The sequence below is a fragment of the Lithobates pipiens genome, unplaced genomic scaffold (genome assembly GCF_037356315.1).
Source record: "Lithobates pipiens isolate NorthernLeopardFrog02 unplaced genomic scaffold, aLitPip1_a1.2 Scaffold_8, whole genome shotgun sequence".
Classification (NCBI taxonomy): domain Eukaryota; kingdom Metazoa; phylum Chordata; class Amphibia; order Anura; family Ranidae; genus Lithobates; species Lithobates pipiens.
In genome coordinates this window covers 2,069,837-2,085,481 of record NW_027507903.1, presented here as the reverse complement: position 1 = coordinate 2,085,481, position 15,645 = coordinate 2,069,837, and the positions used below count along the sequence as shown (strand labels likewise).

At 43.7% G+C, this 15,645-nt stretch overlaps 1 protein-coding gene across 2 annotated transcripts in view; it reads left to right on the top strand.

Moving 5' to 3' along the window:
* Window positions 1–5: 5 nt before the first annotated feature.
* MINAR1 (membrane integral NOTCH2 associated receptor 1) overlaps window positions 6–15,645 on the top strand; it is a 216,338-nt gene continuing 200,698 nt past the window's right edge. For both annotated transcript variants that reach the window (XM_077472429.1, XM_077472428.1), the window contains exon 1: window positions 6–1,248. The gene's annotated coding sequence lies outside the window, so the exon portion shown is untranslated. The remainder of the gene's footprint in view (window positions 1,249–15,645) is intronic.

Here is a 15,645-nt window from a genome sequence, read left to right as displayed (position 1 = left end):
GGAGAGATACATCGTCCTATTCAACGCGATATAGTCATTGATTTACACACATGCCGCTTGCAAGTTAGCCCGACAACAACACACATACTGTACCGCGATGTCCATGACGGCGTTAGGACATGCACTGTGATCTCATAGAAACTTATGCAAATAACGAAAACCCTCAGACGCTCCGCTGTCGTCAACTGCAAAATATATATATATATATATATATATATATATTAATAATAATAATTTTTAATAAAGAATATATCAATAGAAGTGATACTTAAAATATCATACACATATGATAATCAATAGAACAGAACTGATACCAATAATAGGATACACATTTGATAATCAATAGAAGTGATACCAATAATTGGATACACATATGATAATCAATAGAACAGAACGGATACCGATAATTGGATACACATATGATAATCAATAGAACAGAACGGATACTGATAATTGGATACACATCTGATAATCAATAGAACAGAACGGATACCGATAATTGGATACACATCTGATAATCAATAGAACAGAACGGATACCGATAATTGGATACACATCTGATAATCAATAGAACAGAACTGATACCAATAATTGGATACACATATGATAATCAATAGAAGTCATACTAATAAGAGGATACACATATGATAATCAATAGAAGTCATACTAATAAGAGGATACACATATGATAATCAATAGAACAGGACTGATACCAATAATTGGATACACACATATGATATTCAATAGAGCAGAACTGATACCAATCATATGACACATATGATAACTGATACCAATAATTGGATACACACATATGATAATCAATAGAACAGGACTGATACCAATCATATGATAATCAATAGAACAAGACTGATACCAATCATATGATAATCAATAGAACATTACCAATACTTATAATATGATACATTACACAGGGCGGGAGAGATCACATTATTGAAAATGTAATAAACAGAAATGCGACAGCGAGATTAATATTATAGAACAATAATAAATGATAATATAGAATAATATATAATAATAATAAAGGATAGAATATAACACTATAGAATACAATGCTGGGAATCAGAGAGACATCCCGGAAGAGGATCTCACACTCTAGGAAGACACAGATCTCTCCAGTCTTAGCATAGTGCAGAGATTTGCACCCAGATCAGAAACACATCTCATCACCGATCACCGAGAAGACACCTCTGTCCTAAAGCCACCGTCTCCTCCACCATTAATCTGCAGGTAAGGGTGGGGGATGGGGGCAAAGGTGTGGGGGGAGGAGGGGGGTGTTGGCACATTTTGGAGGTCTGTTTATTTAGAGAGATTTTTGTTTATTATTAATGATTTTTATTCATTCTAATAAATAATAATAACAACTCAATAAAAATTATTAGTAGTAGTATTATTATTGCTTTTGTTGTTATTATTATTTCTACTTCTTCTTATTATTATTATGATTGCTTTTGTTATTATTATTACTTCTTCTTATTCTTCTTATTCTTATTATTATTATAATGATTGCTTTTGTTAATATTATTATTATTACTTATTATCAGTATTATTAGTATTATTATGATTACTTATTATTAGTATTATTCGTATTATTATTATTATTATTATGATTATTATTATGATTACTTATTATTATTATTATTGCTTTTGTTGTTATTATTATTATTACTTATTATTAGTATTCTAATTCTTCTTCTTATTATTAATAATATTATGATTGCTTTTGTTATTATTATTACTCATTATTATTATTATTATTATGATTGCTTTTGTTAATATTATTATTACTATTACTTATTATCCGTATTATTATGATTATGTATTATTAGTATTATTATTATTATTATGATTATTTTATGATTACTTATTATTATTATTGCTTTTGTTATTATTATTATTATTATTATTAATATTATGATTACTCATTATTATTATGATTGCTTTTGTTATTATTATTACTTATTATTATTATGATTTATTTTGTTATTATTATAATTATTATTATTTTATTAATAATAAAAGGAAAGCGTGGCCTTATTTATTAAGAGCAATCCTTAATAACATCATGGCCCTGCTTAATGAGTTGCATTGACCTTCGAGCAGCCAATCAAGTTTCTGCTTTCATCTAATTAGAAGACACACATTTCTCATTGGCTGATATGGGGGTGTTGCATTTGTTTCTGGTTTCCCTCTATTTGGATCATAAATGTTTTTTTTGTTTTTTTTTAGTATGCAAACATTTAAACAGGTCTAAAGCCCAAAAAAATGCAGTTTAGCAATTTTTAGATATGGCGGCTGCCTTAGTTTTCTCCCCCCCCCCCCCCCTTTATTTTCACTTGGTGACCCTGTCAGTAAGTAAGTCTGTTTTCACCATCATAGATTTTGAATATTTCTTGCTGGAAATTCCCCTCAAGTATTTGCATTGGCTGATATGGGGTATTGTTCCTGGTTTCCCATGATAGATCATGAATATTTGTTTCTGGGAAATCTCCCCCTGTTATGTATCATAAGTCTTTTTTTTCCTCCTATGCAAACTTTAAAGCAGATCGAAAGCCAACCTAAATAAATAAACAAAACATAATAATGTAATACAGGGCTCAAAATTTCAAGTCCCGAACTACTAGCCATGTCTTAAGAGTTACTCGCCACCATTTGCCCCCCCAACAGCCTCATCAGTGCCCATCAATGCAGTCTATCAGTGCCCATCAATACAGCCTCATCATTGCCCATCAGTGCCCATCAATGCAGGCTTATTAGTGCCCATCAATGCAGCTTATCAGTGCCCATCAATGCAGGCTTATCAGTGCCCATCAATGCAGCTTATCATTGCCCATCAATGAAGGCTCATCAATGCCCTTCAGTGCAGCCTCATCAGTGCCCTTCAGTGCAGCCTCACCAGTGCCCATCAATGCAGTCTCATCAGTGCCCATCAATGCATTCTCATCAGTGCCCATCAATGCATTCTCATCAGTGCCCATCAACGCAGCCTCATCATTGCCCATGAATGCAGTCTTATCAGTGCCCATGAATGCAGCCTTATCAGTGCCCATGAATGCAGCCTTATTAGTGCCCAAGAATTCAGCCTTATCTGTGCCCATCAGCGCAGCCTATTTGTGCCCATAAATGCAGCCTCATCAGTACCCATCATTGCAGCCTATCAGTGCCCATGAATGTAGCCTTACCAGTACCCATGAATTCAGCCTTATCAGTGCCCATGAATGCATCCTTATCAGTGCCCATCAGCGTAGCCTCATCAGTGCCCATCAATGCAGCCTCATCAGTGCCCATGAATGCAGATTTATCAGTGCCCATCAGCACAGCCCATCAGTGCCCATCAGCGCAGCCTATTAGTGCCCATCAATGCAGCCTCATCAGTGCCCTTCAGTGCAGCCTTATCAGTGTCCATCAGCACAGCCCATCAGTGCCCATCAGCGCAGCCTATTAGTGCCCATCAATGCAGCCTCATCAGTGCCCTTCAGTGCAGCCTTATCAGTACCCATCAGTGCAGCCTCATCAGTGCCCATCAATACAGCCTCATCAGTGCCCATCAATGCAGCCTTATCAGTGCCCATCAATGCAGCCTATCAGTGCCCATCATTACAGCCTTATCAGTGCCCATGAATGCAGCCTTATCAGTGCCCATCAATGCAGCCTCATCATTGCCCATCAGTGCAGCCTTATCAGTACCCATCAATGCAGCCTCATCATTGCCCATCAGTGCAGCCTTATCAGTGCCCATCAATGTAGCCTATCAGCTCCCCCCCCTACCCAGTGGTACCCACCATGCCAGTTCTGGGCCCACATATGTAGCCTATTAGTGCCCATCAATGCAGCCTCATCATTGCCCATCAGTGCAGCCTTACAAGTGCCCATTAACACAGCCTCATAAATGCTGATCAGTGCAGCCTCATCAGTGCCCATCAATGCAGCCTATCACTGCACAGGGATCACAGGGAAGAATCAGGAGTAGAGCCGGCCACATCACATAGAGAGAGGATCTCCCACTGTGACACATCTTGGATCTGAAATGCCTGATGCTGTCAAAGTCCTGCCTTCTGGGCCGGCTCCTATGATAGACGTCACGCTACTTCAATTTCCTGGAATTGGACCAGTGTGATGTCCAGCATAGGAGCCAGTCCGGGAGGCGGGACTTTGAAAAAAATGTGGTGATTTTTGATGACAGGTTCTCTTTAATGACACATCCAGAGTCTAAAAGACCCCTGATGTCTCAACTGCCCTCCAATGAATGTAATGCAGTGCAGATCGCACTGCCACAAGATTCTTCCCTGAGTAAAGTGAAAGGGGGACCCCGGAAGCGACATGCATGACGTCACTTCCGGGTCCCCCTTTCACTTGGGGAAGAATATTAATCAGCAAGAAGAAAGGGAGGGGAGGGGAGCGGAAGCATGTCTGCTCCGCACCCACCATGCCTGTTCCAGACACGCAAATGGGTAAGTGGACCCTGGCAAACATGGTAGGAGCGCTCACACACGTGGGAGGGCGCTTGTTACTGGGGGGGGGGGGTTGGAAGCAATAGGGTGGCTGCCAAACCACTGGATCAATTCCATTGTACAGCCAGCAGTTGGCTTGTCAGACATACAAACACTCCCAGGAGTGCATGTGACCCCCCCCCCCCCCCCCCCGCTGTCTGGTCCGTACGACATATGAACCTGGCGGTAAAAAGGGTTAAAGGCTCAACCACCACTCCAGTGTGTGTGCGTGTGTGTATAGAAAGGGAAAAGCGCCATCTAGTGAGCAGTTTAAAAAATATTAGAACTCACAGTGCATATCTGGCCACATGCAAAATGATCTACAGAGGTGTCCCGATCCGCCGATGATAGCAAATCACGGCCAGTGGAGGTGCAAACAGGGCTGGAGGAGATGTAGAGGTGGTCTGCCCCCCCCCTCCAAGCTGATATCACTTCCGCCCTATACCTATGGGATCCCGGAAACTTCTCCTCCAGCCTTGTGAGCACCTCCAGCGGCCCTGATTTGCTATCATCGGCGGATCGGGACATCTCTGTAGATTATTTTCATGTGGCCAGATATGTACTGTGAGTTCTAACATTTTTTAAAGTGCCCACTAGATGGAGCTTTTCCCTTTACACACACACACACACACACACAGGAGCAGTGGGGGAAAATCGCATGCAATTTGGACTGGAATCGCACCGCATTCTCGTCCAAATCTCATGCGATTCTTTGCGGTGCGATTTGTGCCGTTTTTTCTTGTATCGATGCAAATCGCACTGCAAAGTATCGGTACTCGGTACTGGCAAGTACTTGACCAAAGGTATCGGTACTCGGTATTGGTGAGTATTTGGCCAAAAGTATCTGTACTCGGTATTGGTGAGTATTTGACCAAAAGTATCGGTACTCGGTATTGGTGAGTACTTGGCCAAAACTATCGGTACTCGGTATTGGTGAGTACTTGGCCAAAACTATCGGTACTCGGTATTGGTGAGTACTTGGCCAAAACTATCGGTACTCGGTATTGGTGAGTACTTGGCCAAAACTATCGGTACTCGGTATTGGTGAGTACTTGGCCAAAACTATCAGTACTCGGTATTGGTGAGTACTTGACCAAAAGTATCGGTACTTGGTATTGGTGAGTACTTGGCCAAAACTATCGGTACTCGGTATTGGTGAGTACTTGGCCAAAACTATCGGTACTCGGTATTGGTGAGTACTTGGCCAAAACTATCGGTACTCGGTATTGGTGAGTACTTGGCCAAAACTATCGGTACTCGGTATTGGTGAGTACTTGGCCAAAACTATCGGTACTCGGTATTGGTGAGTACTTGGCCAAAACTATCGGTACTCGGTATTGGTGAGTACTTGGCCAAAACTATCGGTACTCGGTATTGGTGAGTACTTGACCAAAAGTATCGGTACTCGGTATTGGTGAGTACTTGACCAAAAGTATCGGTACTCGGTATCGGCACGTACTTAACCAAAAAGTATTGGTGAGTACTTGACCAAAAATAACGGTACTCGTACTTGCCGATAACAAAAGAACGGTATCGATGCAACCCTACCTTGCATCGTTGGTCAGGGTGTCCATCGCAGGGTTTTTCTCCGTTGCGCTTTAAGGATTGGTAAACTGCAATACAATAAATGTTTGTTTTTGGATTTAGATCCAGTTTCATTTCCTATTATATTAATACGGAATTAGCTTTAATATTATCTCCGGTCACATAAAGTCATTGTTGATAAAGAGGTAATACAAAGTAGCAATGTTTCTGTTTGAGTTTAATATAAATTGTTGTAACCGGGTCCATTGGATTGTCCAGGAATCAGGATTAGTTCAGTTACATCTAAAATGAAGACACCACAGGGGTGTATTTATTAAAAACAATTGGATAGTAAATCGCCCAGTCAAAGTGCCAGTACATTCCTTCTATGAAAAGGGGGCAAACCCCCCCCCCCCCCCCACGATATAAAAAAAACTATACATATATTTTGCAATTAAATAACATTTCTAATCATATGAAGTTAATCACAAGAGTTCCCCTTTACATCAGAGTCCACAGAGTTCCCCTTTACATCAGAGTCCACAGAGTTCCCCTTTACATCAGAGTCCACAGAGTTCCCCTTTACATCAGGGTCCACAGAGTTCCCCTTTACATCAGAGTCCGCAGAGTTCCCCTTTACATCAGGGTCCACAGAGTTCCCCTTTACATCAGGGTCCACAGAGTTCCCCTTTACATCAGAGTCCGCAGAGTTCCCCTTTACATCAGGGTCCACAGAGTTCCCCTTTACATCAGGGTCCGCAGAGTTCCCCTTTACATCAGAGTCCGCAGAGTTCCCCTTTACATCAGGGTCCACAGAGTTCCCCTTTACATCAGAGTCCGCAGAGTTCCCCTTTACATCAGAGTCCACAGAGTTCCCCTTTACATCAGAGTCCACAGAGTTCCCCTTTACATCAGAGTCCACAGAGTTCCCCTTTACATCAGGGTCCACAGAGTTCCCCTTTACATCAGAGTCCGCAGAGTTCCCCTTTACATCAGAGTCCGCAGAGTTCCCCTTTACATCAGAGTCCACAGAGTTCCCCTTTACATCAGAGTCCACAGAGTTCCCCTTTACATCAGAGTCCACAGAGTTCCCCTTTACATCAGGGTCCACAGAGTTCCCCTTTACATCAGAGTCCGCAGAGTTCCCCTTTACATCAGAGTCCACAGAGTTCCCCTTTACATCTGAACTGAAACAGTTCCCTTACACAGTAAGGGGGGACTCTAACATAAGGGATGGTCTGGGAACCTTGATTTAAGGGGGAACACTAAGAAATCTGATGTATGGAGAGGACTCTGATGTAAGGGGGAACTCTGTGGATTCTGATGTAAGGCGGAACATTGTGCCCTTTGGTGTAAAGGGGAACTCTGATGTAAAGGGTGCTCTGAGAACCCTGACTTACCTTAGTGTACTCACTCAGAGGCAGGAGAGAGAAGGGGGGAGACTTCATTCACGGGCAGGGATGGATGGTGAGCTCACTCACCCCTTGGCAGTCAGAACCTCTCATTCAGATGTATCTGAGGCTGCTGGACTTCAAATTTCCATCCCCACTTTCTTTTTCTGAGGCACATCACCGGGGATTGGAGTGTGGGGCAGACAAAGAGGGGCAGGGGGGAGGAAGATGCGCATATCGAGCCCTCTCTCCTCTCCCGTCTGTATGTGGGAGGGGGGGATTGTTAGTGTTGGCAGTGTGAAAGAGCATGTAACAGACACTCTCAGCTTAGACAGCTGCAGCCAGCAACCCTGCTGGGAGGCCATAGTCTGGTCCGAATAACGTGTCTGGGTTTCAGGCAGCTTGAAACCCGGACACATGATTCTAAACCTGGACTGTCTGGGTGAATCCCCGGACATTGGCAGCCCTAGACTCCAGTGATCTCCTCCAGCAGCCGTGATTTTCTATCATCGTCAGGACCGGGACACCTATGCAGATTTTGCATTTGACTAGATATTTACCTTAAAGAGGAACTTCAGTCATTTTTTTCACCTAATAAATCTTCTTGCCCTTGTTATTGTTTTAACTTTGGATAGAAAAACTTTTTTTTTTTGCCAGTAAATCCTGTCCACATACAGCCCACTTCCTGTTTCCTGTCTGGTCATTAGCCTGGGCCAGTGATGGTGAACCTTGGCACTCCAAAAACTACATTTCCCATGATGCTCAGCTACACTGCAGAGTGCAGGAGCATCATGGGAAATGTAGTTCTAAAATATCTGGAGTGCCGAGGTTCTGCCATCACTGGGCTAGGCTTATGACATCATGCACAGCTCTCTCTTTCACAGAGCCATGAAGGGAGGGGGGGTGTGTCATAAGAGTGCCAATGAGAGCTGCAGAGCTGGGGGTGTGCCTCCGTGTAAATCCAGGAAGTGAACAGGCAGCAGCTTCAGCTGCCCACAGTTAAAATGGCTGCAGCCAGACTCAGCGGAGGGAGATTTCTGCAGCCTATTCGGCGAGCACAGAAATCACAGTATATATAAAAAAATATGCAAAGTGGCTGGAGGGAAGCTTCAGAATGGCAAAGATGTTTTGATCACACATGTGAGCAGACTGCAGTTCCTCTTTAACCTCTTCCCATCCCACGTTTAGTCAAATGACGGCCGCAAGGTGGCCTTCTCATCCTGGGCAACCTCCATATGAAGCCCTCGGCTTCCCTGCCACTAGGGGGCGTGCGCCCCCGCCACGTCACTCAGGAACCGATGCACCTGGTGCCTGGCAGCCGCGATGTCCGGTCACAGAGCAGGGACGTGGATCTGTGTGTGTCCACGTCCTGTCAGGGGAGAGGAGACCGATTGTATGTTCCCAGCACAGAGGAACACCGATCAGTCACCTCTCCCAGTCAGTCACCTCCGCCCCACAGTTAGAATCACTCCCTAGGTAACACATTTAACCCCTTGATCGCCCCCTAGTGTCAACCCCTTCCCTGCCAGTGACAGTTACACGGTAATCAGTGCATTTTTATAGCTCTGATCGCTCTATAAATGTGAATGGTACCAAAATAGGGTCAAAAGTGTCCGATCTCTCCGCCGCAATGTCGCAGTCCTGACAAAAATCGCAGATCGCCCCCATTACTAGTGAAATTTAAAAAATAAAATAAAAATGCCATAGACGCTGTAGACGCTATAACCATTTGCGCAAACCAATCAATATACACTTATTGCGATTTTGTTTGTTTTTTTCCCCAAAAATATGCAGAAGAATACATATCGGCCTAAACTGAGGAAGAAAGATGATTTTTTTTTTAATTGGATATTTATTATAGCAAAAAGTACAAAATATTGTGTTTTTTTTTTGTTTTTTTTCAAAATTGTTGCTCTTTTTTTTGTTTATAGCGCAAAAAATAAAAAAACGCAGAGGTGATCAAATACCACCAAAAGAAAGCTCTATTTGTGGAAAAAAAATGATCAAAATGTCACATGTGTACAGTGTTACATGACCGCGCAATTGTCATTCAAAGCGTGACAGCGCTGAAGGTTGGCCTGGGCAGGAAGGGGGTGAAAATGCCCGGTATTGAAGTGGTTAAAGTGAGTAAAAAAATCAGAGGACACTTCACTCATCCTCAGCAGCGCCATCTAGTGACCCAATTTGCTCTGATACTTAGCGCCATCTAGTGACCAAATGCTGTATTATCTGTATTAAATCTGTGAAAAACATTCGAACACAGGAAATAGCCTAATAACATTTGTTTTTACCCCCATGTAATTAGGCTAGTATCCTGTGCTGTTTTTTTTTTATTGATTTAACCAGAAAAATACAGCATTTGGCCACTAAATGGCATTAAGTATCAATGGAAATTCCTATGATACTTAGGGCCATCTAGCCAAATGCTGTATGTTTCGTTTGAAATCAGTGAAAAACATTCAACCACAGGAAATAGCCTAATAAAATATATATATATATATATATTTATTTATTTACTTTTTTGCCTATGTTATAGCGCTGTTATCCTGTGCTGTTTTTTTTTTCATTGATTTAAAATAGAAAATACCACATTTGGCCACTAGATGGAGCCAAGTATCACATGAATATTCCCTTCATGCTTAGGGCCATCCAATGGCCAAATGTTACATTATTATTATTATTATTCAAGATTTATATAGCGCCAACAATTTAAGCACATAGTTGCCAACTGTCCCGAATTTCCCGGGACATTCTCGGGATTAGGACATTTGTCCCAAATTAATTTGGTTTCTCCCGGGAAATTGAATTTCCCGTTTTTTTGCCGCCGGCCGCTAGAGGTCCGCAGCCGGCGGAGACAATGTCTCCGCCGGCCGCAAATTTTTAAGAAGACCAAAAGTTGGTCTACAATATAGAGTACATGTTGCGCCGCCCACCCCCGCTGCCAGTGTGTGTATATGTGTAAAGTGCAGTGGGGGCGGCGCCAAAGTTAAATGACTCTCCGCGAGGCAAAAAAAGGCATTTCGGGGGCCAGTGTCTGTCACTGTGGATGTCGGGGCGCGGGCCAGTCATCGGATGTCGGGGGCCAGTCTGTGAATGTGGGGGCCAGTGGTATGTCGTGGGCCAGTCTGTGAATGTGGGGGCCAGTGGGATGTCGGGGGCCAGTCTGTGAATGTGGGGGCCAGTGGGATGTCGGGGGCCAGTCTTTGGATGTCGGGGGCCAGTCTTTGGATGTCGAGGGCCAGTCTGTGGATGTCGGGGGCCAGTCTGTGGATGTCGTGGCCAGTCGTCGGATTTCGGGGGCCAGTCGTCGGATGTGGGGGGCCAGTCTGTGAATGTGGGGGCCAGTGGTATGTCGTGGGCCAGTCTGTGAATGTGGGGGCCAGTCTGTGGATGTCGGGGGCCAGTCTGTGGGTGTGGGGGCCAGTCTGTGGATGTGGGGGCCAGTGGTATGTCGGGGGCCAGTCTGTGGATGTCGGGGGCCAGTCTGTGGATGTGGGGGCCAGTCTGTGGATGTTGGGGGCCAGTGGTATGTCGAGGGCCAGTCTCTGGGTGTGGGGGGCCAGTCTGTGGATGTCGGGGGCCAGTCTGTGGATGTCGGAGGCCAGTCTGTGGATGTGGGGGCCAGTCTGTGGCTGTCGGGGGGCCAGTCTGTGGCTGGCGGGGGGACAGTGGTATGTCGGAGGCCAGTGGTATGTCGGGGGCCAGTCTGTGGAGTATGTGGGGGCCAGTCTGTGGAGTATGTGGGGGCTGGTCTGTGGAGTATGTGGGGTCGGTCTGTGGAGTATGTGGGGGCAAGTCTGGGGATGTGGGGGGGTGGTGGTCTGTGGATGTCAGAGGGGCACCAGATGTAAGGAGGGGCTTCGCTGATGGACACAGATGTGAGCAAGGTACCTCTGATGGGGGACCTGATGTAAGGAGGGACTCCGCTTGGGACACCTGATGGCATCTGGTGGCAGACAACGTGGCTAGTGACGCGCTCATGGCTACCACTGATTCTGCATTATGGTGAGTTGAATGATTTCATTTCATATTACAATGTAATAATAGAAATAATGCGCTTCAATCATCCTGACACCATAACAATCATGGCGCCGGGATGATTAAGGCGCTAACACCAGGTATTTGGAGTATCTTTATCTGCTGATTGTCAAACTCTGGAAAACACATATTGCTATTGTGGTGTAGGATCGGGGGGCTGCTGTCCCTCCTTTCCCTCTCCCCCCTTTCCCTCTCTCCATCCCCCTCCTTTCCCTCTTTCTACCCCCTTCCTTTCCCTCTCTTCATCCCCCTCCTTTCCCTCTCTCCATCCCGCATTCATCTCAGACTCTAACTACACCCCTTTGAGCCACACCCCATGTAAGCCACGCCCATATTTCGCTGCGGCGCAATTCGCGCGTCACATTTTTTCCTTTTCTTATGCCACACCTATAAACGCATGCCCCGCCCCCTAATTATGCCACTACTCCGCCTACTGCCAAAAAAGTGTCCCGAATTTTTTTTTTACAATGTTGGCAACTATGTAAGCAGCGCTTTACAATATAAAAAGGAGACAATACAGTTACAATACAATAAAAATACAAGAAGGATTAAGAGGGCCCTGCTCAGAAGAGCTTACAATCTAATAGGGTGGGGCAGGTGGTACAAAAGGTTATAACTGTCGGGAATGAGCTGATGGAAGTGGTAGGAGATTACATAGTTACATAGTAGGTGAGGTCGAACAGTCCATGTTGCATTTACCATTTTAGATCAATGAAAAATATTCGACCAAAGGAAATAGCATAATAACATTCGTTTTTGTTTCTTTTCTTTTTTTTTGCTCCTTTTGCACAGAATGAATGTAAATGAATATTCAATGAATGAATTGCTGTGCAATTTATTATTATTTTTATTATTATTTTTTTTTTTTTTATAAATACACTCCTAAGACTTAGCTTTATACACTCATTACCTTTATGACCACATTATACCCAAAGTACAAGTGTATACAATGTAATACATTGTTTCCTTACATGGCATAGAGGGGAACAAGCTGAAAAACGTCATCTGGTGCATGCTGGAATATGCTGGAATATGCTGGAATATGCTGGAATATGATGGAATATGGTTGTGTTCAGGGGCGGACTGACCATTGGGGCACTCGGGCACTGCCCAAGGGCCCCATACCACTAGGGGGCCCCATCAGGGTTGCCAGCCTCAGTAAAAACAGGGACAGTATGTAAAAATTTGTGTTTTTGTTAACATCTGTCTCTGAAATTTCGCTTGCCGACATCCTTTTGGTCTAAAAATCCCGAGATTATAGCTGCCCCACCTCTCCAGTACCTTCTCAGCCAATAGAAACATGTCTGTGTATACTGTGTGATTGTATACTGTGTGGCCCCATAATCTCTGATTGCCTGGGGGCCCCATAATCTCCTATTGCCCGGGGGACCCATAATCTCCTATTGCCCGGGGGACCCATAATCTCCTATTGCCCGGGGGCCCCATAATCTCCTATTGCCCGGGCGTCCCATAATCTCCTATTGCCCGGGGGCCCCATGAGTTGTCAGTCCGCCCCTGGTTGTGTTGCTATATTGTGCTATTACATGGAAGATATGCTGGAAGTGGTTGGGAATGTTCACATCCACATACATTGAGGGTGAAATCCTCAATCAATATCTCGGTAAATTCCGACAAGACATGGTTCACGCCGCTCAATGTAGAACGGCTCATCAGAGGTGGATGGACCGCGTGCTTGACTTGAGATGAATTGCGGAAGTGTCAATAGTCTGGAAGATTGCTGGAAGATTTCTGAGAGTGGATCATGTGACAGCCAGAAAAAAAAAAAAAAGGATCATTCTGCAAATAATAAAGAGAAACGATCGCCTTGCTACATTATATAAGTACATGAAGACCCCGTCTTTTTTTCTGGCACTTTTTATTTTTTTTACGTTTAAATCAGTATTTTTTGTTAGAAAATTAACCCTCAAACTTTTTTTATATATATATATTTTTTTTGCGAAAATCCTACAGAATAAAATGGCAGTCTTTTTTTTTTTTTTTCTGGTCACACAGTATTTGCACAGCGTTTTTATAAGCACGATTTTTTTTGGGGAAAAAATACACTTTAATGAATAAAAAAAAACTAAAAAAACGCAATATATATACACCCCAATTTTTTTGTAAAACGTGAAAGATGATGTTACGCCGTGTAAATAGATATCAAACATGTCACGCTTTAAAATTGCACACGCTAAAATCGCGAATGCCAACAAACGTTGGTACTTAAAAATCTCCATAGACGACGCTTTCAATTTTTTTTTTTTTTTTTTTACAGATTATCAGTTTAGAGTTACAGAGCAGATGTAGTGCTAGAATTATTGCTCTTCCTCTAAGGTTCGCGGCGATACCTCACATGTGTAGTGCAAACACAGTCTACATATGCGTGCGCGACTTACGTATGCGTTCACTTCTGAACAGGGAAGGATGGGTGCTTTTTAATATTTTTATTTATTTATTTATTTTTTACACTATCCCTTTCATTCTATTTTTTTTTTAAACACGTTTATCCCTATTACAAGCAATGTAAACATCCCTTGTAATAGAAATAAGGGATGACAGGTCCTCTTTATGGAGAGATCTGGGGTCAAAAATACCCCAAATCTCTCCTCTACCCATACAAGCAAAAGATAAAATAAAAAAAAATTGATCTTTTGCTTTAAAAATTTTTTTGAATAAAGTATTTACTTCTGCCCCGGATCGGAAGTGATGGTCTGATGTCACTCTGGTCCTCCAAGGCCATAGAGGTGATCAGAGATGATCTGGTCTCTGTGACCAGCTGGCCACCCAGTCGCATAATTTTTCAGGCGCGCTGGTAAAGACGGTATACAAAAAAAAAAATATATATATATATATATATATATATATACAGTATGTCACAAAGTAAGTTCACCCCTCAGTCACATTTTTGTCAATCTTTTATTCTATCTTTTCAGGGGGTGTACTTACTTTTGTGGAATACTGTATATAATATATAATAATTTTTTTTCTTTTGTCATAGCACCACTATTTACTATATTAGTTTATACAGTAGATGTTTAACATCCTTGCACTATTCATATAATCAGGATATTATTATTATTATACAGGATTTATATGGCGCCAACAGTTTGCTCAGCGCTTTACAACATGAGGGCAGACAGTATACTTACAATACAATTTGGTACAGGAGGAATCAGAGGGCTCGGCTCATTAGAGCTTACAATCTAAAAAGGAAGGGGCAATTGATACAGAAGGTAATATGGAAAATTGTTGGACACATAATGGGCGGAGGTAATGTCGGGTGTAATGTAGACGTGGCGCTCAGTAGGACGCAATATATTATTTGGAAGTCTTGCCGGTCCGGAGTCTCTGTTGTACGGAATGGCCCTTTCCCGGACCATCCATCACATGGCACCAGACAGACCCTCCGTTCCGCCTTCTGTAGGGAAAGATTCCGGGATTCTGATCTCCAGTGATTTATAGGACGCAGATATAAAGCGAAGGAAAGTGCGGTGAGTGGGCACTAAGCCCAGTTGTTCTGAAGACTCCAGAGAGCGGGCAGGTTGGGGTACCATAAGGTGACTCTCTGACTGGAATCTTTATATTCTTTCCGTGTTTCCAGGAATTTCACCCCTTTATCCAAAAAACAAAAACAGGAGGTGTGTCTGGTGTACACCTGGCGGTGATGTTAGGATGGGGGGGGGGGGCTCCAAACCAGATCCCACCTCCTCCAGGATTACATCCAGCTGGCAGTCGGGGTCAAGTTCCTCCCGATGTGATCATCCCATCAGTGTATTCCCGGGACACCCTGAGTCCTAGCAGGAGGACGGTGTTGTGCCAAGAACTGTCCACCCATCGGATAGTGTCTGCCTCGTACTGCAGAAGCGCTGCGCCTGCGCAGTACGGAGGACAAGGAGACGCCGAAAGTCTCTGAAGATGAGTGGCGCCTGCGCAACTTAATAGTACCTTCTGCCCTTAGTCCAGGTTGAAGCCCCACCATGCAAGTGGACATACGTTATGCACTTAGTAACAGGGAGCCTCGCGGGCTTGCTTCGCTCATCACGCTTCGGCACGGCCTTGCTGCGCTTGTCAATTTTTTATTCTAACTCTATGTCCACTTGGATGGCGGGGCTTGAACCTGGACTCAATGAGCAGGCGCCGTTCATCTTCGGAAACCTTCGGTGTCTCCTTGTCCTCCGTACTGC